The sequence below is a fragment of the Lygodium microphyllum genome, chromosome 8, assembly GCF_053477565.2.
Source record: "Lygodium microphyllum isolate KBCC chromosome 8, Lygodium_microphyllum_v1.1.10, whole genome shotgun sequence".
Classification (NCBI taxonomy): Eukaryota; Viridiplantae; Streptophyta; class Polypodiopsida; order Schizaeales; family Lygodiaceae; genus Lygodium; species Lygodium microphyllum.
Window position 1 is genome coordinate 89996968 of NC_141142.1, and position 22574 is coordinate 90019541.

General features: G+C 37.2%; 1 long non-coding RNA gene across 1 annotated transcript; it reads left to right on the forward strand.

The window, feature by feature from the left end:
- The first annotated feature begins 13250 nt into the window (after positions 1-13250).
- On the forward strand, positions 13251-18595 carry LOC148032580 (uncharacterized). Its single transcript, XR_015691647.1, has 4 exons — positions 13251-13981; positions 14504-14590; positions 14681-18210; positions 18320-18595. It is a non-coding gene; the product is annotated as an uncharacterized LOC148032580 (long non-coding RNA).
- The last annotated feature ends 3979 nt before the right edge of the window (positions 18596-22574 follow it).

The window sequence follows — 22574 nt, forward strand, 5'->3', positions numbered from 1 at the left end:
CTAAAAGCTACCTACTTTCTTTTACATGTCATCCTAGTCTAGAAGTTATCTACAGTTCTTGGATTTTTACAAGAGATAATATCTAAAATATCAAAATTTAGCTAAACTTGTCCAAAATTTTAATATTTCTGAACCATGGTCACTAACACTAATGTCTAAAATGGGATTGGCTCTCTAGATCAATAAGAAAACTGCACTCTAGAGTTTTTCACATGGTGTGCGTGTAGCGGCACAACAACATTGTTCTCCTTGGGTCACAATACGCTCAGCTCCCTCCTTTTTACATGCCTAAGTATCAAATCATGAAGTATAACCAAAGAGATTAATCAAAAGTATTTAAAATTAAAAGACCAGGCTATAAGAATCCTCACCTACCAATAGGAGATCCTGGTCTAGTTATCCTAGATTAGGTAGGTAGGTTAGACCACCACTTAGGATAACTCCTTTGATAGTTCTTTTTAGCCAGTCTGTGTTGGAGCCACTGGTTAGCGACTAGCTCTATATCTTTGTCAAATTATACTTGACCTATCCCTTGCGGCTCTCAAACCATTGATTTAGTTAGGGGAGGTAGGATGAGAGCTATGTCTATGTTTCGTTTTGTGTTGTTCTTTGGAGTAGCTCAATGCTCTTTATGGTCTATTAATGTGCAGGTTAGTTTGTGGATTGACTCAGTATCTCATGGTTGCTGATGAGAGTTGAAATTTGAAGCCATTTTTAGAGTGTAAAAGTGGCTCAAGAGACATAAAAGAGTAAATTTTCATGGAAAATGAATCGAGAGCGAATGAAGGAGTTGGAGTTTTCCTAGATGCATTTCAGTGTCGAGAAGCCAACACAAGTCTCCGCTCATCAATCGAAGGTCATTTAATCCCCCATTTAATGGTCACAAGATATGGTTTTGTGAAGTGATTATTAGATTCAAGAGTCAAAAAGTGCGGGGCAAAGGCCAAGTAGATAGTTTTTTATGCCACAAAGCCATCTATCTAGTCAAATCAAAATCTGGAGACTGTTTACCCCTCCAATGAAGCTAAAACCACTTGCTAGGAAGTGTGAATGCATTCATATGCAAAACTTAAGCTGATTAATTTAATGATTAATGTTTAAACATTAATGGCTTAACTAAAAACCAAAAATTCAATATGAAAAGGAGGGGGCACTTTTTTTTGTGCCCCTTTGATTCCTCATTTGTGGCTCTCTCCACCTAGCAAATTCATTAGGGATGGAAGGCAAGGCTTTGATCTACATGCAGAAGGCTCCATTTTGGTTGTATGTATGAGAGGTATGACATAAGGAATTGAATTCTTAGTTCAATATTATTCTCTCCTCTTTCTCTCTCCTCTCTACACCTTATTCCCAATGGCTATTTTATGTGAGAGAGGGGATGGGCCAAGATGAAAGATTTTAGATGTGTGATGACGCTAAAGTATTATAGAGTATAAAGTGAATGTTGGGATGCGTCAACAGCCATAGAAGAGTATCAATGGCTTTTTACTTTGAAATGCATATGGATTTGTATAATATTAATCATGTAAGTGCTCCTTTTTTACATTTCATGATGATTTTTTGTGCATATTATGAAAAACGGTTTTAAATGATTGAATATGATTTCCATTTCTTAAAAAGTCAAAGTTCTCAATTAGTTCTTTCTATTCGTATAATAAAAATAAAAATTGAGAAAATTTGTAATGTGAGAATTGCAAGATTTTGAAAGAATTGAGGGCTTTATAAGTTTTCATAGTCCTTATAGTATTCATATGGGATCATATGGAGTATAATGCTAGTTCTTGGTTCATACAAGCTTTACATGTGTGAAAATTAGAAAAAAATCATATAAATAATAATATAGATCATAAAAATCAAGAAAAAGAAAGGATTTAGATTTTATGCATAGAAAAATTACAAAAATTTATGAATATGTCCATGAATGTATAGTGGGGATAGGGCATGAGGTTTATCCCATTCTTTATGTTATAGTATATATTTATTGCTTTTTACATAAGAAAAAGACATTAAAAATATTGTTTACACATACCACCATAAGCAATATCATGAACAGTAGGAGAAAAGGACTAAGGAAAGTTAAGTATCATGTGGAATGTTGATTTTATGCATATTTTGGCATATAGAATCCATTTATTTTAAGTTTAAAAGGAGCAATAGCATGAATTATTTTGATGATGCCTTAGCAAAGACGTAGTGCACTAGAGTGAAATCATGAAAATAATTATTTGTACACATCCACGCTGCTTGATCTATAAATTTACTTGTTTGTGCACTCTATGTCATTCACCTTATATTCACATTTACATACATGATATAAGAGAATGATCTCCTACATGCATAGCACTTATTTTTAAGTGATTGACCCATGTTGAGTGCGAGGTTCCCTATAGCCATAGGTTTAGTGTTATCGTTTCCTTTGGGACCCGATCTTAGTAAGGATTAAATTATCTCCTGGAATGTTTCACTAAAAGAGAGGACTATATTGCATATGTGCTTTATGTTGACATGGCATATCCTAGGGCTAATCCCTAGATTCAAGAGCCATAGTGGAGCCACACCAATAAGCTAGGGGATGCTCCCTTTGTTTGTGATATGAGGTATTAAACACTAATATGTGCGAGTACTCCTTATACCTAGATTGTAGAAGAGCCATAGTGGAGCCACACCAATAAGCTAGGGGATGCTCCCTTTGTTTGTGATATGAGGTATTAGACACTAATATGTGCGAGTACTCCTTATACTTGGATTCGAAAAGGACATCATGTTGGACTATGATCTAGAGATTCTATCTACAAATGCTTTGTTTCATGTAAGCAATTCATAGTGTCTATACATTCCTGGCCACCACAAGGTCATGGGATTGTTTAGGTGAGTTTAGGAGGCTGGTAGAGCCTTAAAGCCAGTGTCAAGCCCATTTTTAGTCCTTCCTAACACCCAAGTGGTTGGATGCAAAGGATTGACGGAGACTTAGGGAGGAGGCAATACACTCTCCAAGATGATGGCAATAGTAGCAGGAGGTAGCGAGTTGCTTTAACATTAGAGGAATATATGGAAATGGTATTCTCTAACTCGGAATTTACTAACTATGAAGCTACTTTTGCTAAAGTTGATCAATTGACTGCTAAAACCCAACAACAAAAAGAAGATGCTCTGCTCCAAGCAATGCCTCTTCGAGTTGCACTAGACAACTTTGATAAAGATGATGTAAGTCAATATGTACAAAATAAACTCAACTCTAAAACAATGGGTGAATCATTAGAATTCACTGTCGTGCATGGTATTTTATTGATACTAATGCTTATAACCATCATATCTATTTCATTTCCTCTTTAGATGAAGATGATAATAGCATTATGGATGATGATATTGTAGATGAATCTTTTCAACGCATAATTCCACATCATGAAAACCCTAATGTTGAGTTCCTTAATGCCCATTCCTCTTCGAAGGATGGTGATAAGAAGCCTAAAAAATTAGGTGTACCAAAGAAAGTGGGAAGTTTTCCTAGTTGGTCTATTAATGGTAAAAATTCTAAAGGAATAAAGTTGTTAATCTACATGATGTATGCCTATATTGGTCATTTTCAATCTGCATTGATTTTTTGTGTGTGTGCATGTAAGCTCTTAAGTGCTTCACCTTCCTCCCCTCTTGTTTGTTTTTAGTCTCACCACATGCATTTCCATTTTGGTCCACTCTAACTAGCATATCTATCATGTCCTAATCTCCCTATGGAACCATTTTTCTTTTAGGTCAAATTCTAGAGACACATAACCCATCTCATCATCGTCAAAGATTGGTAGTCCAACCACAAGATGCATTTTTGAAGCCCCACTCGCCTTAGTTTGATAGAAAACATCACTATCATATGCATTCAATTGCAAGGGTATCCATAAAAGCATCATGAATAACCTTCACATGATCCCGTTTTATGAGATAACTAACATTGTAGTATCTAATAGCCCTAGAAAAGATATAGTCAACATCTTCATCTATGACCTATAGTCACCTATCATTATCATCTAGTTCACATGATTGAGCCAAGCTAGAATAACTTTCACATAGTCTATTAAATGATTAGCACCAGTCTAAATCTAGAAATACTTGAAATATTTAATATATTTTACAAATTTAATGGTCTTATTTAGGCAGTTATTATTTAGAGATTATTTGGATATCAACAACTAATCCATCTAATTCTAGTACATTATCTAAGCTTTCATACTCTCAATAAGGCTCTCATGAATATTAAGTTTGTCCTTAGAGCCATTTAGTTTAATTCTACGATCTACAACAAAATTTCCATGTTCTAAGATATCATTGTCAACACAACTTGCAAACTTGCGCTCAATGTAGATTTTCCTTTTACCTTTGATTGATCTAGGGCTTTTCCCTCTTCACTCAATACAAGTAGGACTTTCTCTAGGGAACCGCAACTCCTACAAAGAAAGATCTCCACTTTGGACATCCCTCTAATCCAAGTCAACTAACTCATCTTTGACCACATTGATTAGCAGGTTATCATCCTTCTCAAAGGGTACCTCACTACTCCTCTCTCCTTTAGGACTCTTCATCAAACATGGCCAAACCATCTCTTCTAGATACTCTAAAGTCTTTAACTACTTATTCACTAGAAAGGCTAAGGATAACAATGATATTGTTGATCCTTTATGTGGATGATACATTTATAATTGGAAAAAATGCATATAAGATCTATGCCTTGAAGAAAAGTTAATGGAAACATGTTGGAAAATTTAATAAAAACCAAGGAAAGATCCAACAAAGGAAGAATAGTTAGAATGTGGATTTCAAAAGGGGACTTAGAAAATTTGAATAGAAACTAGGAGAAATCCAAGAAGGTGATAAGACCAAGTTGGAAAGAATTGACACTAATTAGTTAAAACCTTACTCTAATTGCCTTTCTATTTTGTGTAGAATTATTGCTTGAAAAATAAATACTTGTGCTTCAAAAAGGTGCATATAAGTTTACTTGATGTACTTAGAAAGTTTGATTGAATTGATCAAAACCCTAATGTACCAAATTTATAATAGGATAAAAGAAAAATTTACTAGACCTCCCTTAAGACTAATTGTGAATCCTTTTACCCAAGGGTGATTGGCTTTATTGCCTCCTGAAAGAGTTCGAACCAACCCCGATGGCAAGAGTTTGCTCGATACTACAAAGATCCTTGGGCATGAGAAGTTGAGGGTTCCAAGAAACTCTAGCAAATAAATTCTTAGGCTCCTAGGAACTGTCTAAACCCTTGCATCACTAAGGATGGACTTTCTAAGGGCCCCTATACTAGTTAGGGATAAGAATCTTAGTAAAATAAAGGCCTTCAAATTATTATTCCATATGGACAAAAGGTGAGCACTTGTATAAGATTCTCAAATAAATAAATAAGGTGTATTTCAATGGATTATTTTCATTGTTTCTATGTTGTGATGTAAGTCACACGAACAAACACTATGAGATGAAAAGGACTAATTAAGGAAGTTTATTTTATTTGTACAATATAAATATGTTATATAAGTAGATAACTAAAATTATCCAATTGAGAGAAGTGTGAGGGCGAGATTCTTGACGAATCTGGTGGTCTTGGTAAGCCAAGAGCTTCTTTATAATTTGATGTATTATAGTATAGGTAACGTTGACCACATAGAATCAATTAGAACCTTGACTCCATATCATTTTAGAGAAATAAAGTGAGACTTTGCCCTATGGGTAGAGGGATCGACATACTCATACTCCCTCTTATTTCTCACTCTCCTTGAACCAAGTGCGATATGATTCATAGCAATCTAGCATAAGCAATTTCTCAAATATCGATGCTAGTTAATCTAAATAGGTGACCTTAGTTTACTTACAATCCAAAATTTAGGTCAATTCTCATGGGAATGACCAAGACATTCTGCTATGAAGTGGACTCAAGAGAGTCTAAGTAACAAACCTCATGTTATTCAAAAGAGTACCGACGTAGCATCACCTAGAAAATCATCTCGATGGACCACTAAATCATGCCACTGAGGATGTCTCAAAGCAAGCATGTCACACATGGTATCAGAGCAAAAAATTGAGTTAATGTATAGAAAGGTTTATTTGCAACCTTATTTAAGGAAAATATTGATGCAAATATGATTCACCCTCTAACATTGGTATAATCTCTTCCAAAATAATGAAGATTAGCAAAAATTCTCGGTATTTTGAGAAATGTTTACCTCCATGATGCATTTCCTTGATTTTGATTGGTGAGATCGCTTCATGAAAATATTGGAGCATATGTATAACCCTTTACCGTTGTATTGGGAGCATCGATGGACATGAAGTGAAGTCTACTACTTCATTAATGCTGATCAAATTTCCTATCTTTAAGACAACCTTAAAAGAATCAAGTGGATGGAAGACCTTAAGCTAATCAACCTATTCATCTTCAAAGAGTCACACCTAAATCTCATCCTCAATATGGGGAGAAAATGGATTCACCACCAAAACTATTATATTTATGACCAAGTGCTTTACATTCTCCCAATTGAGTGCATTACAATTTTGGGTGCTCGTGTCACAATATTTATTGTAAATGTGATTTTTTAAATCTCCCTCAAAATTACAAAGTCTTAAATATATTTGATGAGCCTCCAACCTACAAATTTATTGATGTATTTGAGTTTCACAATTAGAACCATTGTAACTCAAAAGTCTTTCTAGCTTGATCTCAATTATCTCTATTTGATGTAATAATAAAACTTGGCTAGTACTATTGCAACTATGAATAATAAAAGAGTCTCGAATTCTTGTGTGAATAATCATAGGGTATTATGCCTTTCATACCTATGCTTATCCAGGCCAAAGCACAAGAGAAGAAACTTATTCTCTAGAAAATCAAACCACCCAAGTTTGATGGCAAAGAAAAGGATATCAAGTCTGAAGAAAAAATTTGGATTGTTTATGGAGGATTACTTATTATTGTAGGTACTAATCATCCTAATCAAGCAATGATAGTTAAGCTAAAGGTGATAAGTGTAGCTCTACTTTTGTGGAAGCAAGAAAAAGGGGTTTTGGAAGAAACTATCACTTGGGAAAAGTTGAAGGAAGCTGTATGTAAGTGATATCTTTCACCAATATACCACACCCTAAAAATAAATGAATTATTTAGTTTGAAGTAATTGGTGTTGAGCTTAGATTCTAGATTTGTATCTCTTTTGTCCATGGAAATCACCCAATAGGTGTCAAAGTTCTGCCATCATGGACTAAAGCCTCCATTGGATACTCATCTTGAAGCAATGCACCCATTCCACTTATATGATGCATTTATTCAAGCAAGGCCCATTATCCACAAGAGCTCTAGACAAGATCAAAGAGTGGTAAATTTATGGAACATGATTCTTCATACAAAGGACCATTAGGATATGTCAAAAGGATCCAAGGACAATACCAAACCGGCCAAAGAAAGGAGGCCAAGATAACTACATTTGAAAACTTTGTACCTACAATCGGTAACAAGGAGGCACCAAGTTGTTTCCATTGTAATGAACCTGTCCACTTCAAAAGACAATGCCCAAAGTTAGGCCAAATAATCCACCAAGGACAATTTCATGGCTAGAATTGAGCAATCTCAACAACAAAAGGAAAAGTTAGGCCAAACAATCCACCAAGGACAATTTCATGGCTAGAATTGAGCAATCTCAACAACAAAAGGAAAAGTTGGTGGAATAACCTTCAAGGGAAAAGATCAAGAAGATGAGCATGGAAAGAGCTAGAGTACATGATTCTCTCAACAAAAAGGGCCCAAATTGCTAGTTCTCAATGATCTAGAATGTTGAAATCTATCATGGTAAAGCCTTTGAGATTTTGATTGATGTGGAAGAACCCACTCATTTATCTTACTAAAGTGTATAAAAATGCTAGAAATAGTCACTATACTTGCATCTAAGTTATTAGTAGAATTAGAAAATGAGAAAGGAAACTTTTTCTCAATAGACTAAAAGAGTGAAATTTAACTTAAGAGACAATCTTTTCAACATGGGGTTCAAAATTCTAAATCTAGGAGCTTATGAGTGTTTGCTAGGTATGGATTGGCTAATCCCCAATGATGCTCATATTCATTATGGAAAAGGTCAAATCACATTCCAATATCAAAAAAAGGAGAGTTAGTAACCACTCAAGGAAAGCCAAAACCCTAGAATCCAACTTAGCAAAGGCTTCTTGAATCATGGAGGGACTAAGAAAAGGACTGCCTATCTACCTAATCAAACTTAATAAGATTGATCAAGGAAAGGAAGTTGGAAAAGAACCATCCTTGTTAAAAGAATACATAGATGTGTTTCTAGAAGAGTTGATAGAACTTCCTCCACCAAGAGAAGTTGATCATTATGAGATTAAGCTAATACAAGAAGCTGCTCCAATAGCAAAGCAATCCTATTGTGTGCCTATTCCAAAAGCCATTGAATTGAAAGAACAACAGCCAAGGATACATCAAACCAAGCAATTCACCATGGGAAGCCCCAATGCTATTCCAAAAGAAGAAGAGCAGAACCCTCCATATGTTTGTCGACTACCGTCATGGACTAAACCAAGTGACAATCAAGAATAAGTATCCAATCCCAAGGAAAGATGAATTATTGTCTTCAAGTTACAAATATATTTTCAAAATTTGACTTAAGATCAAGTTATTATCAAGTAAGGATCAAAGAAGACGACATTCCAAAAACTACCTTTAACACAAGGTATGACCATTACAAATTCATTGTGATATCTTTTGGATTAACCAATGCACTTACAACCTTTAGCATGCTAATACAAGACATCTTTCAACCCTATCTTGACAACCGTGTCCTTTTCTTCTTCGTTAACATCCTAATCTACTCAAAGAAAGCTAAGAAACATGAGCTACAACTTCAAGTTTTCCTTGAAACCATGAGGACATACATACTTTATGCCGAAAAAGAAAAAATTTGCCTTCTTCAAGAGGTAGATTGAGTATCTTGTATTTATAGTTTCTAACGAAGAGATTGTGGTAGATCCTACCAAGGTTAAATATGTGAAAGAATGGGCACTCCCAACAATGTTTAAGTCCGAAGTGTTTTGGGCTTGACAGGATGGTACATGATTTTTTTCAGAGACTATGCCTTGATTGCTGCACTCTTAATTGATTTACTCAAGAAATAGGCTGCCATTATATGGACCCCCACTGAATAGTCTAGATTTGAGAAGCTTAAACAAAGCTTGGTCATAGCTCCTATCTTAAAACTACCTAACTTGAGCCAAGAATAGTCTAGCTTTGAGAAGCTTAAACAAAGCTTGGTCATACCTCCTATCTTAAAACTACCTAACTTGAGCCAAGAATTAAAAGTTGTCACTAATGCAAGCTCTCTTGTTTTAGGTTGTGTACTCATGCAAGAAGGCCATCTGATAGCCTATTCTTCTAGGAAGCTGAAGACTCATGAGAAGAATTACACTACCCATGATCTAGAGCAACTTGCTATAATTCATACTCTCAAATTATGGAGACACTCTTTGCTTGGAAACAAGTTCACTTTGGATAGTAACCATAAGAGTCTCAAATGGATCTTCACTTAGCGCCATACCTAAATATGAGGCAGTGACAATGGATTAAAGTCCTATAGGAGTATGACTTTGAGATCAAATACAATAAGAAGAATACCATTATGGATGCCCTAAGATGCAAATGATTTCTCAATTCCCTTATCTCAGAGGAACCCTCTAAGGCAAGATCTCTAGTAGCAATGGTATCAATGCCCAGTAGTCCAATTATAGAAGTGGCCAAAGAAGAAGCAGGTAAGGATCCAAGGTATCAACATATGATAAAAGAGGTTCTATCTAAGGAGATCAACCCTAAGTCCAAGTTCAATTATTTGAACTTCTGTGCAAAGGGAGGACTTGTCTACTTCAAGATAAGCTATGCATCCTAAGAAGTCAAGATCTCAAGAAGAAGATACTTTGAGAATCCCATGATTTCCATTTCTTAGGACATCTAGACTATGAAAGACTCTCAACAATATAAGAATAAGCTTTCATTAGGAAAAGATCAAAGGAGATGTGCTTAAATATATCACTAAATTCTTGAGTTGCCAAAGGGTAAAGACTGAGTGCACTAAGATGTAGGAAAGCTCCAACCACTTGACATCTTGCAAATGAAGTGAAAATTTATAAGCACGGACTTTGTAGTTGGATTACTTGTGTCCAAGAAGGATACACTTCAATCTTAGTGATTGTGGATATGCTAACTAAGGTTGCTTACCTTATGCCAATTAAAACCAACTACAAGGCTTTGTATCTTGCAAGGATCTTGTGAAGGAGATCCTCAGGCTACATGAATTGTTTAAAAGGATCATCAATGATAGTGATTCTTTTTTCACTTCTCATTCATGGAAGAGCTTATTTGAGGCCATTAGTATCCAACTTTCTTTCAACACTACCTATCATCTGCAAACAGATGGGGAAATCAAATAGGTTAGCCAAGTCATCAAAGAGAGCTTAGTATTGCAAGGAATCTAAGCAATGGATACAATACCTATCTTTAGTGGAGTTTTCCTACAATGCATCCTATCATCAAAGTATTCAGATGACACCATTCCAATGGGCAAGAATGCCTAACCCTCGGGGGGGGGGGGGGGGGGGGGGGGGGGGGTTCACCTTGTTGAACATATAATATACCCGTGAGTTCAAAAGAAAGGGTATTTTTATTATGTTGACTTACAGGGACAACAATATCAAAGTAACCCTGAATAAAGATTCGATAAAAAATTTCACATCCCAAAAATCATTGAACATCTTACATAAATGAAGGAGTCTCTTATGGTCCATAGAAATTCCCTTCTAAAAAAAGACATACCCAAAAACTAGACTTAGTTTGATGGAAAGAACACATTTTTAGTTTTGCATACAAGCCTACTTCTTGCAATTTATTTAAGACTATTTTGACGTGATGCTCATGGTCCTCTTGGTTCTTGGAAAAGATCAAGATGTCATCCAAATAGATCACAATAAAGTCATCCAAGTATTCTTGAAAGATATCCTTCATCATATGTTGGAAAATTGCTAGAGCATTTATGAGGCCAAATGGCATGATAAGATATTCAAAATGCCCATACCTTGTGCAAAAATCCATCTTCCATTCATTACCTTTCTTTATCTTGACAAGATTGTAAGCACCACGAAGATCTATCTTGGTGAATACTTTGTCTTTCCCAAGTCATTCAAGGAGTATTAGAATCAAGGGAAGAGGGTAGCAATTCTTGATAGTAATCTTATTGAGCCCTCTATAATCCACACACATGTAGAGGGATCCATCTTTTTATCGATGAATAGAATTGGAGCACCCTCTACAGATTTTGAATGATGTATAAATCCCTTGGCAAGATTCTCATCAAGATGTTTATTGAGTTTAGCTAACTCATCTTGGGATAGCTTAGAGATGGGGCCAAAAGGAGGTTGAGCTCCTTCTTATAAATCCATTGCACAATCATAAGGTAAATATTCTGGTACCATATCCACATTCTTCCAAACACATCATTGAACTCTACATATTGAGTTGGGCGTATGTCCAAGTTTTCATCCTTTGGTTTCTCCATTGAAATTGAATAAATAAAAAAAGATGATTTCTTCTTTGCTTGATGCATGAACACCTTTTCCCCAATGTATATTGGTCAATAATTTTTCATTTTATTGTTTTGCACTGGCCTTGATTCAACCTTTCTAGACCTATAATTGATGTCAAGGTTATGCAATTTTAGCTAGGGTAGCCCAATAACAATGTGACTATTTGGGCAATGGATGATGTTGAAGGCTATATCTGATATAAGACTCCTTAGGGTAACTTTTATGGGTCGAGTCTCATTCTTGACATCGCTCAAAACTAATATCTTGTGAAAAAAGGTCGACCATCAATTACTTCTGTGCATACCAACTTTTCTTTTCTTAGAAGTTGTATAACATATCGCTTTACAAATATCTCGTCCATGAAGCATGTTTTGGTTCTAGAGTCTAACAAAGCTTGTCAATCTATCTATCTTCCCTTTATGTGAATCATTATTGGTAACATAAAGCTAAATGTTGGATTCGCAGATAGAAGGAGACATTCTTTTGGGTTTCTTGAAGCTTTTTCCAACTGCATGGTCTCTATTGAGACAAGACGTCAATGTTTCTTAAGACAATGATGGAGTAGTGGCACCATGAATTCTCATCCTTTCTTTATTATGACAATATTTAGTTGTGTGTCCCAATGACTAGTAGCAATACATGCATAATCCATTAATGTGACGCCTTTGTTTTTCTTGAGCTATTAATGGCTTGGATTGCATCATATCAATTTACATAAGCTTTGCCTTAGATACTTGGTATGCTTGGGCACTTGGGTCTTCAAAAGTCTTCATCATGCTTAAATTCAAAGTGGCTCCTTGACATCTTTTTTGTCTTCTCTCAAACAAGCAATTGTCACATTCAATTACTTGATATTCAATACGTGTATGTGCTTTTGGCATGGTAAGCAAAAGATATCTAACATCATATTTCAATCCCCAACATAATTGACTAATAAAATAATCCTCATGGCATGTTAAATCGCATGTGAGTTGTTGAAATTCTAATGCATAGACTGAGGCAGGTCTCAACCCTTGGCATAGATTTCTAATCTTTGTTTCAACTACTCTTGCTCTGTCTACTTCTCTAAATGTGGCAAATAACTCTTGTATGAAGGTCTTAAAATTATATAGCAATGGGGATTCCTTCTCAAGAAAGGGGGCAAACCAAGAGGAAGCTATACTTGAGAGGAGAGTTCCTACAAGGCCGGTTCGAGAAGCATCAATTTGGGTGGGTCACAATTTGGTTGCATACATATAGGATGCTTTGTATTGCTAATGATCTTGAGTTACAATGATCCATGTCTTAAAACTGTGGAGACGCTATACGTTGGAAAGAAGGTTCATTCTACTGATAAATCATAAGAGTCTTAAGTAGATTTTAACCCAAGTTGATTTCAATATGAGACAAAGAAGGTGGATTGAAATACTATAAGAGTTCAATTTTTGCCATGGAAAGGACAATGCTGTTGCAAATGCCTTGAGCTGAAAAGCATTCCTCAATAGTATTGTTGAGAGATACAAAGGCTAAGAACCATGTTAATATTTGAAATCCTACCCCAGAGCTTGTACACTGAGCCATTTCTCAAGAAGACCAAGAATACTACTAGGACGCTTACACCTTTATAGAATATAAATACTTACAAAGACATTTCATGAAAGGAGAGGATTTGGTGGGATACGAGTGAAGAGTTAATAGAAATAGCATAGGGAACCACATCCTCCATTTCACATTAAAAAATTTCAAATACACATAGTTCTTCTTCTCCCTTCTTCTACTTTAGCTCCTTCTATCTTGCTCCTCCATCTCTTCTTCTGTGCATACGCGGGCACTCTCAGTTTCTGCACACTCTCTCTCTCCCTAGTTCAGAGAATCATTGCTAAACCCTATCTCCGCATAGCAAACGAAGGCTCACGAGGACCAAGAGCTTCCTTTACATGCACGGACACCGTCCTATGGGTCGTCGTGCCCCGCCCCTCTAGCCTGGACATGATCCCGCCACTCCTCATGAGGAGTTGTCTTGCAACCGCCCTCAGAGATCCGTCTCTTCCTCCCTCGGTAAGTCCCTCTAGCCACGCTCAAGTAAGACTCCTCCATCCGCCAAGAAGAAGGACACAGTAGTTGAAAAGCACGTGAGGAGCTCCAGCACCAAGAGGAAATGTAACAAGGACGCTGACGAGAAGGAAAATGAGAGACAAGCTGGCCATGGTGATGGACCTTCACAGCTGGATGAAGAGGGGAAGAAGATGATGATGATGAGGAGAAGGAGGAGGAGGAGGAGGAGGAAGCGAGTGGGAGCGAGAAAGGAGAAGATTGTTCCAGGCAAGATGCAGGAGTCCAGGGACTCGCAGAAGGCTTCTATGAAGTTGAAGCTGTGAAAAAGAGGTGAGTACGCAAGGTGCATCACCTTTCTATCTTTGCTCACCACTTTCACGCCATGTATGCTAACTATCATATTAAAGCAATGAGATTCCTCAATTCTTTTTCTCTTCCTGAACCTGCACACGAGCTTCAAAGGTGAAATTTGTTGACTGGTTATGCTCCTAAGTCAAATGAATCCTTCTTGCATATCTGTTTGGCTTACCAGTTGACATTTTATGTTTTAAATTTGCAAGTCAGGTTATTGAAACGTTTGAGGCTATGTTGTATCCTGCAAACCAGCCATTGTCATGTTTCCTGATATCATAAATAGTTATGCTGAATTGTGTTGCTTAGCCCTCTGTAGCACATTGTCAGTTTCAAAAGCAACAATTCTAATCTTGCTTTTCATGATGATTGTAGGGTCAAGTGTAGTACTTGATAAAGTGGTCAGAGTTGGTAACAGTAATCCATCAGATTTAGTTCTGCTTGATACTTATACTTCTCTTATGGCCTAACTTAGAGTATCTGACATGTGTTACATTGTAGGTGAGGGTGGCTTGAGTTGGATAATACTTGGGAACCATTCGAGAATGTCAAGGCTTGTGCTGACATCATAGAGGAATTTGACAAGAGGTATGTTGAGATCTTTAGTTGTCTTTACTGTGCAGATATGTTATTCAATATGCAAATGTCATTTTGATATCTGGCTTGTCTGGTTTGTAGCTATGTGCCTAAATCAGGCAGGAAAGGACAAGGTAAAAAGAAATCTAGAACTCATTAACTTTCTCAAAAGAAGAAGCAGACACTGCTAGAAAATGTGGATGGGGGAAGTGCTGCCAACACAGGAGAGGACACAGTGGACACTGATCAAGACAATGGAAAGTGTGCAACTGAAACTGCAGAACCAATCATGGAGAGTCCTCAAAATTCAATATCTCTGAAAGGTGGAGTTTCTGATATGGGGAGAAAGGATGTTGTCAGGTCAACAACAATTGGCAATCCTGGAAATAGTAGTGTCCTTGCAACTGAGACAGCAGAAGAGATGGTGATAAATCCTACGATTAACCAATAAGGATCTAATTCAAGTAGGTTGATGTTGGAAACAGACATGCCCTAGCCAAAGTTGTCGCAAGAACAATCAGGTTCTATCTCACCTCATGGAACTGGAGAAGGAGGCAAGCATAGCAAAGCTACAGGAAAAAGCAGGGCCAATGGATATCATGAAGCTAGGGAGGAGATTATGCAAAGTGATATAAGTGCTACCAGGCATCAGTTGAGCTTGACATCAAAATCTTCTCTGCTAGGTGAAGGAACGTTGAATAAGGATGATGCTCATCTAGATAGAAAATCTAGCAGTGGGGAACTTAATAAGAGTGCTGGCAGTGACAAAAAAGAGGAAATAATGTATTGTGAGACATGTTCGACCAAGTTTGGATTCTCAAGAACAGGATGCAAAGACAATTGCTGATGAGGAGAGGTCACAGGAAATTGTGGAGTAGGGCAACAATTTGAAGGGAATTTTGTTGTCCACACAAGGTGGGCACATGGAAGTTAAGCCTTCAGAGTTGCAGATTTCTGAAACAAAGTTGCCTTCTGCCACAACAAACCAGTGTTCCCAACCAAGCATGCCTAGTAATCCTCCTCTCACAGATTATCAAGGCAATGAATTATAGCAACTCATTTATGAAAGGAAAGCAAGATGTGACTGTTCTTTTTAAGGCATCAAGGTATGATATAACATATGCTTGTTCTTTACATGTTTTCTTGCAAGCAGTATACGCAATTTTTTACAGACTAAGGAACTTGGGAGGTTGTTAAGGATTGTGGTGAATTCATGAAGAAATAATGCTAGCTTTGTAAGAAAACCCATGTTATAATGTTGCTATTTCAATATTGGAGCATGAAACAAATGTTTTGGGAAATTGGATCCAAAACATATGGTAGTTGAGAAATTTTGGGTGGGTTCTAAGGGGCTATAATAGGTTGTATTTTGATGACAATTGGAATCCTTAGTAAGGGAAGTGGAGCTTGTAGTGGGCTTTAAAATAAATAGCTCAAAAAAGTTTATTGTGTACCAATCAAGCACACTTAGTAATTCAAAAGGTCTAGTCATTACAAAGGACAAATATGAAAAACTTAAAAGTCAGAAGTTATAATGTATGTGAAATAAATATTGTTAGTTGGCTTGGGCTTGAGGCTAATGCCAAGTTTATTGGTATAAAGAGAGATTCAAGCATGGTAGACAAGGTTGGGGATGAGGGCAGGCCTAGAAAATGCATGTGTGAAGGCTTGAAGGATACTCTCAAGGACACTAACTTCAATGCAAGTGATGAAGGTGATCATAGTTTGCACAAGTGAGGTGACAATCTAAAGCATGTTAAACGCATGCTCAAGAGCACATTGATTTCAAAGTCTACTCTTGAAAGTTGGCTAAACCAATGTGAGAATACTTGCAAGAAGTTGAGGGAGTAAAACCCACCAAGAGATAATAGGTTTCAGCTTGCCACAGAAGATTTTAATGGTGCACCCTTGGCTTGAGTAAGGTTCCATGAATGTGAAGTTTCTTATGGATCAAGAGTCATTGGCAAGCAATCTACCTACTTGTGTCTTTCTAATTTCATGAGAATCCATATATTGGAAGGTCAAGTGCATCAAATAAGATATTTGACAAATCAAGGGTTGAAGGTGGGAGTGACGTCTAGCTCAAAAGACATAGAAGAAAGCAATGAAGATAATATAGTTGCGGTTTTAGCTATAGTAGAGGAGATGGATCTTTTTGATATCACTCATGAAGGCAAGTGACATATTTTTAACCATTGAAGCCTCTAGTAAAATGTTATTTTCATATAGGACAATTATTGGTTTATGAAAGAGTTGAACGTTAGTAAGGTTTGGGTTTGTTTAAAATGACTTTTGTATATGTATCTTAGGGCTAATTTTTAAACATTTTGGAGATTAATTTGTGAGATTCTTAACTTGAAATCATACAGGATTTGATTTTGAGTTTAGAGGCAACATTAAATGACTACAAAGATAAAGGGAGAATAAGAGTTGTATGTAAGTATGATCAGAAATGGTTACATTTGTGCCCTTCAAGATCAGACTTGCATACGATTCTCACAAAGCATATCAAGTTAAAGTCTCACATCATAGATATATCCCAAAAAATATCTACCAACCATGTAGTTTTGGCAAATGTTAGAGGGCGACCAAAGAAGCTCTTTCATGCAGATCCACAACAAAAGTCACCGAGCTCTTTTCTTCAGCCAATCAAAGAAAGTACCATACTGATAGATTTAGAAAGATCTTCTACTTGTACAGGTCACCCATATATGCCTTTTTGTGATTTAAATTTGTTTTGTTGGGGATTATGGCAAAGGATCGTGGCTTACAAAGCATGTGATGTCAACATAAAATCTATTCTACACGACCTTAAAATATGAAAGGAATGGTATCCAGAGTCATATATAAAAGATATCTTATATGAGGATCTCTTGAAATCATGGTAGATGGATGCTACATGCACATAAATTGCCTTCGTATTTCCTATGGTGGAAATCCCTTGGAAAGATTTACTTGTGAGTATTGTAAAAAAATTTCCACTTCTGATGATTTTCGCACGAGTATACACAGAGAGTGCGTGCTATTGAGAAGAGAAGAGCTAGGAATACATGATGAGGAAGACGATTAGATTATATTAGCAGTGAAGAGTTGAAAAATGTGACAGTTAAGTCCAAGACATACTTGAAAGAAGCCAAGAGAAAGCTATGGTGCTTAGAAGCAAGAATTGTCATGCTTTGTGTGAGGATTAGGTCCTTGAAAGAAGCAAACTTTGAATGCTTTAGTTGGAAGAATGTGCGGCACTTTTGTAATAATACAGTTGAGGCCCATTGACAAGGTAAATTTGGAGGTAAACAAGTTTTGTGGGACTTTCTTCAAGATGTAGTAAAGAATATAGTATGAATAAAACAAGCACAATGATTTAGTGAGTCCACAAAGGCCATGTTTGAGCTTGTTACGCTTTGGGGTGGGTCATGCTTGCATGAATTTATGAGTACTAACCTTGGAGGGCCGTCCATGTGTACTACAAGAAGGCAAGGGAAGAAAGAAATTCACTTCATGCCTAGAGAGCACGAGGATATCTTTGAGGCAGTGGGTAAAATATACATGGATGCAAAAAGTAAACATGGACTACTGTCAATGGTGTCGATTATCAATGTTGAAGATGAGACAGCTATCAAACATCACATAAGGTGAGCCTAATAAATCTAATGTCTTATAGCTTGCAGCATTTTTTACTTTCAATCATGTAAAGGAAGTTTGTAAGATATTGAAAGTTAAAGCAAACTTTTATTTATGTAGGTGGAATGCGAAGGATGACACTCATATTGGATTTTGTGGAAGTGAAGGATAGCGTCACCAATGCGTTACAAATGACACAATTATTGTGGGGGAGGGATCATAGGGTTATAATAAGATAGTGGATGCCTTTCAAAATCATGTGGTGGGAAATTATGCAAGACCTTTGATAGTAAACCCTCTTCATGAGAGTCTTCCACGACTGACTTTGATAGTGTGTCACATGTAATCACTTTGATAGTGTATACTACACAATCCAAATGTGTAAGACATGCTTTGGACATGTGGATCTTGGAGTCTTTTGCGTATAGCTCTATGTTATAGTGCTATTGTAAAAGTTTCATAATACTAGCACCATGTTCGGATATCCATCTTGGATCATTGTACCTTGGCTAAAATATTGTAGTATTATGTTTTAATTTGAATTGTACAGAAGGGGCCATGAAAATGCACATTCAATTTGAATTTTAGATTTACAGAGGGGATATAACTATTGCCTTCAAAATTCACAAAAGGGGTATATAAAATGGTGAAAAAAAAGGGGGTTTTAAAGTATCCTTTGAACAAGTTATATAGAGGGCTTCTATAAGGTAACACCACTGCAAAACACCCCCCCCCCCCCCCCCCCCCCCCCCCCCCCCTCCCCGGCCCAAAAAGGCCTAACCCCATTGATTAAAAAAAAAAAAAAACTCTAACTTTAAAGTAGAAGCTTTCAAGAATATGTTAGATGATATGGATAAACAAGTTAAGGCTATTAGATAAGATATTTAGATTGCCAAGGATCAACAAAAAGCATATGCTGATTTAGGAAGACGAGAACGCATCTTCAAGGAAGAAGGTATGGTTTTTATCCATGCCTGTCCTAAAAAGAGTTCTTTATCCTTTGGGCAATTTAAGAAGTTAAGCCTAAGATATTGTGGACCATACAAGATTCTCAAGTGTTTGGGACTCAACACTTAAAAGTTACAACTTCCTGAATACTTGAAAGTTCATAATGTATTTCATATTAGCTTTCTAACCCCCTTCTAAAAGGTTATGTACTCAATCCTAATCATGTTCCTGATTATCAACAAGTTGTAATGCCAAGCCAAGGAGTCCTTGAGCTTCAACGTGATATAATAATTGATGAAAGAAATACATCCTTAGAAGTAGAATCCTTAGATAATATCTCATCTAGTTTCCTGAAAAGAATGCCACTTGGATGGATGAAGATACTCTATGTAAATAACATCTCTAGTTTCTTTCATGATGAAGGACTAGAACCCATTAAAATCTTGAAGATGATTAGAAATCTTAGAAAGATCCTTATAAGATTTAATAAGCCCTACACTTGTAATAAGAACTACCTTACAATGGCTATTTCAGCTTGCTCTTATAATCACCACATTTTGCTTTGAACTTTCAATTTTTGTATGTATTCAAAGTATCACATGTTAGAACTCCTAATTTCTCCCAAGATAAGGACATCTCAAAATCTCTAAGGGTAAAATGATATGATAATCCAAGAATTTGTGTATGAATGAGGTTTTAAAGGGGGGGAGGGGGAGTTAATAAAGGATATAAACCTTGAAGAAAAAGGGAAATAATAAGTAACAAGTTGACATTCTACTAATAAACAACCATCATCCAAAGTACTCATCATCAACATGATTAAATATGCAATTGTGCAACTGGCATTAATTCTTGAGATTATCACTATGCAATACTCCCAACAGCCTCACCTTTGTCAAACTCCATGTGATCACACACGTAATATTAAAGACTTATAAAGCCTTAACAAAGGCACTCACAAGGATGATTTTTCTTCCTTACCCACCAATCCACTACTAGAGAGAGAGAGAGAGAGAGAGAGAGAGAGAGAGAGAGAGAGAGAGAAGATAGGAGGATGTCCAGGGGTACTTTTCAGCTTATACACCCACTTGCATAGCAAAGTCTTCTTACCTTGAGGCAAGGAAACCAAATCCCAAGTCTGATTCTTATGTAGTGAGTCAAGCTCAGACTGCATAACTCTCTTCCAAGAGTGACAATCACCCTTGCGCATAGTCTCATCATAAGTGAGAGGCTCTCCTGCATCTGTAACTAGTATATAATCCATAGAGGGCGCAAAACGGTCAGGAGGTCGTCGATCTCTAGTAGAATGCTTCAATCTAGGCTCTGTTGTCTAACTGATATCCTGTCTAACATCAGCATGTCTAGCATCTGGGTCATGGGCATCAGGTGATGCTCCACGTTGTCTAGCTGGTTGTGGAGTGGGCTGAACGGGAGTAGGTGGCTCCTCCTGAAAGATAACTCTGTGTATCTCAACCACTTTCTCAGGCTATATATGTATTTTTTCCTCATGAAAGATGACATCATGGCTACGGATCACTTTTTGCACGCATGTGGATCCCATAGACGGTAACCCATCTCTCCTTCATCTCCATAGCCAATGAAAATGCATTTGACACTCTTAGGATCTAGCTTATTGCGGTTGTCCTTGGGCACATGGCAGAATGCCTCACATCCAAAGACACACAAATGATCATAAGAGGGGGGCTTGCTTGCCCATATCTCATCTACAACCTGAAAGTCAATGCCACTGCTAGGTGACCTGTTAATGAAATGCATTGCAGTGAGATTGTAGTAGTAACTGCCTTAGCCCAAAAGTGCTACAGTAAGACATCCTGGCTAAGCGTGCTACGGACCCTTTCCTTAATGTTCTTATTCATGCGTTTAGCCATACCATTCTGGGGAGGGGTGTAAGGGACGGTCAACTGACGCTTAATATCCTATTCATCACAAAACTACTCAAAAGCACGTGATACATACTCAATCCCATCATCTGACCTTAGACATTTGAGCCTTTTCCTAGACTGGTTCTCTGCCAATGCAAGCCAACGTTGAAATGTGTCTAAGACATTGTATTTTCTCTCTATGGGATAAGCCCAAACCTATGTGAGTAATCATCTATGAAAGTAACAAAGTACTTTGCCCCACCAAGTGATCGACAGGGCATGGGTCCACATACATCTGAGTGCATAAGAGCCAAGGGCTCGCCCATGCGTTTCTTACTAGACTTTTTATGTGTATTTCTAGTCTGCCTTCCATACAAACAATGATCACAAGAATCAAAATGTGAAGAGTCAAAAGGCGGAAGATATTGCAAAGCACGAAGCATTTTCATTCCTTTAAGAGATATATGTCCCAAATGAGCATGCCAAAGGGATACATGGGGAATATAACCCATAGAAAAAACATGATCCAATGTAGCTCCAGATACACGTAAGGGATAGATGTTGCTAGACTTGGCACCTCTTGCAAATACAAGCCTACCACGAGTAATCTTCCATGCAGAGTCTCCAAAAGACACAAAATACCCTGCATCATTAAGTTGTCCAGCTGACATAAGGCTATGAGTCAACGCAGGTACATGGCGTACATCGTGCAAAACAAAAGAACTGCCAAAAGGAAACTGCAGTCTAACATCTCCATGTCCATAATGTCAAGAGACCTATCATCACCAAGATGCACAGAACCAGACATGGTACGATAGGTATGAAACCAATCTCTACAGGGTGTCACATGAAAGGACGCATCCGAATCCAAGAGCCAACACTGCGCATTCATAGAATGTATCTCAAAAGTCTGTAAGGCATCGCATGAAGCAGCTGCAAGTATGTAATCATCATCTGAATCACTGGCTTGCGTGACATTGACCTCTTCTATCTTCACATTGGACTTTGTAGGTACAATACTGCGCTCAGAAGACTTTTCCTGCACTTTTTCTTTTCCCTTTTCCTTGCGCTTATCATCATGCATTTTATGGCACTGCGGCCTAATATGTCCTACTTTTCCACAATAATGACAGGTAAGATCAGACTTCCGTCCACGGGACTTACTGCAACCACGTGACTTGGACCTGGACTTCTGAGAGTCCCTGCCCTTATGATCATTATCATGCTTGCCATGTCTGCCACCTCTAATGATGCATGTGAAGATCGAGAAACATCATTGTTTCTCCTGTTGATTTCCTCAGTCAATAAAGCACTCTTAATATCTTTGATTTTTAGCCCATCAAGCTTGTTTGTGCATATGGTAGCACGGAAGACATCCCATGATTCAGGCAAGGTGCCAAGCAGAAACAATGGATGCAATTTATCTTTGAACTCAATACCCTGTGACAACAGACTCTTCATGATAGTATGAAACTGACTAAAACGAGATGAAAGGGAGGTCCCGTCCTTCATGCGAAGGTCTGGCTAAAAGGGTGGATTTCACC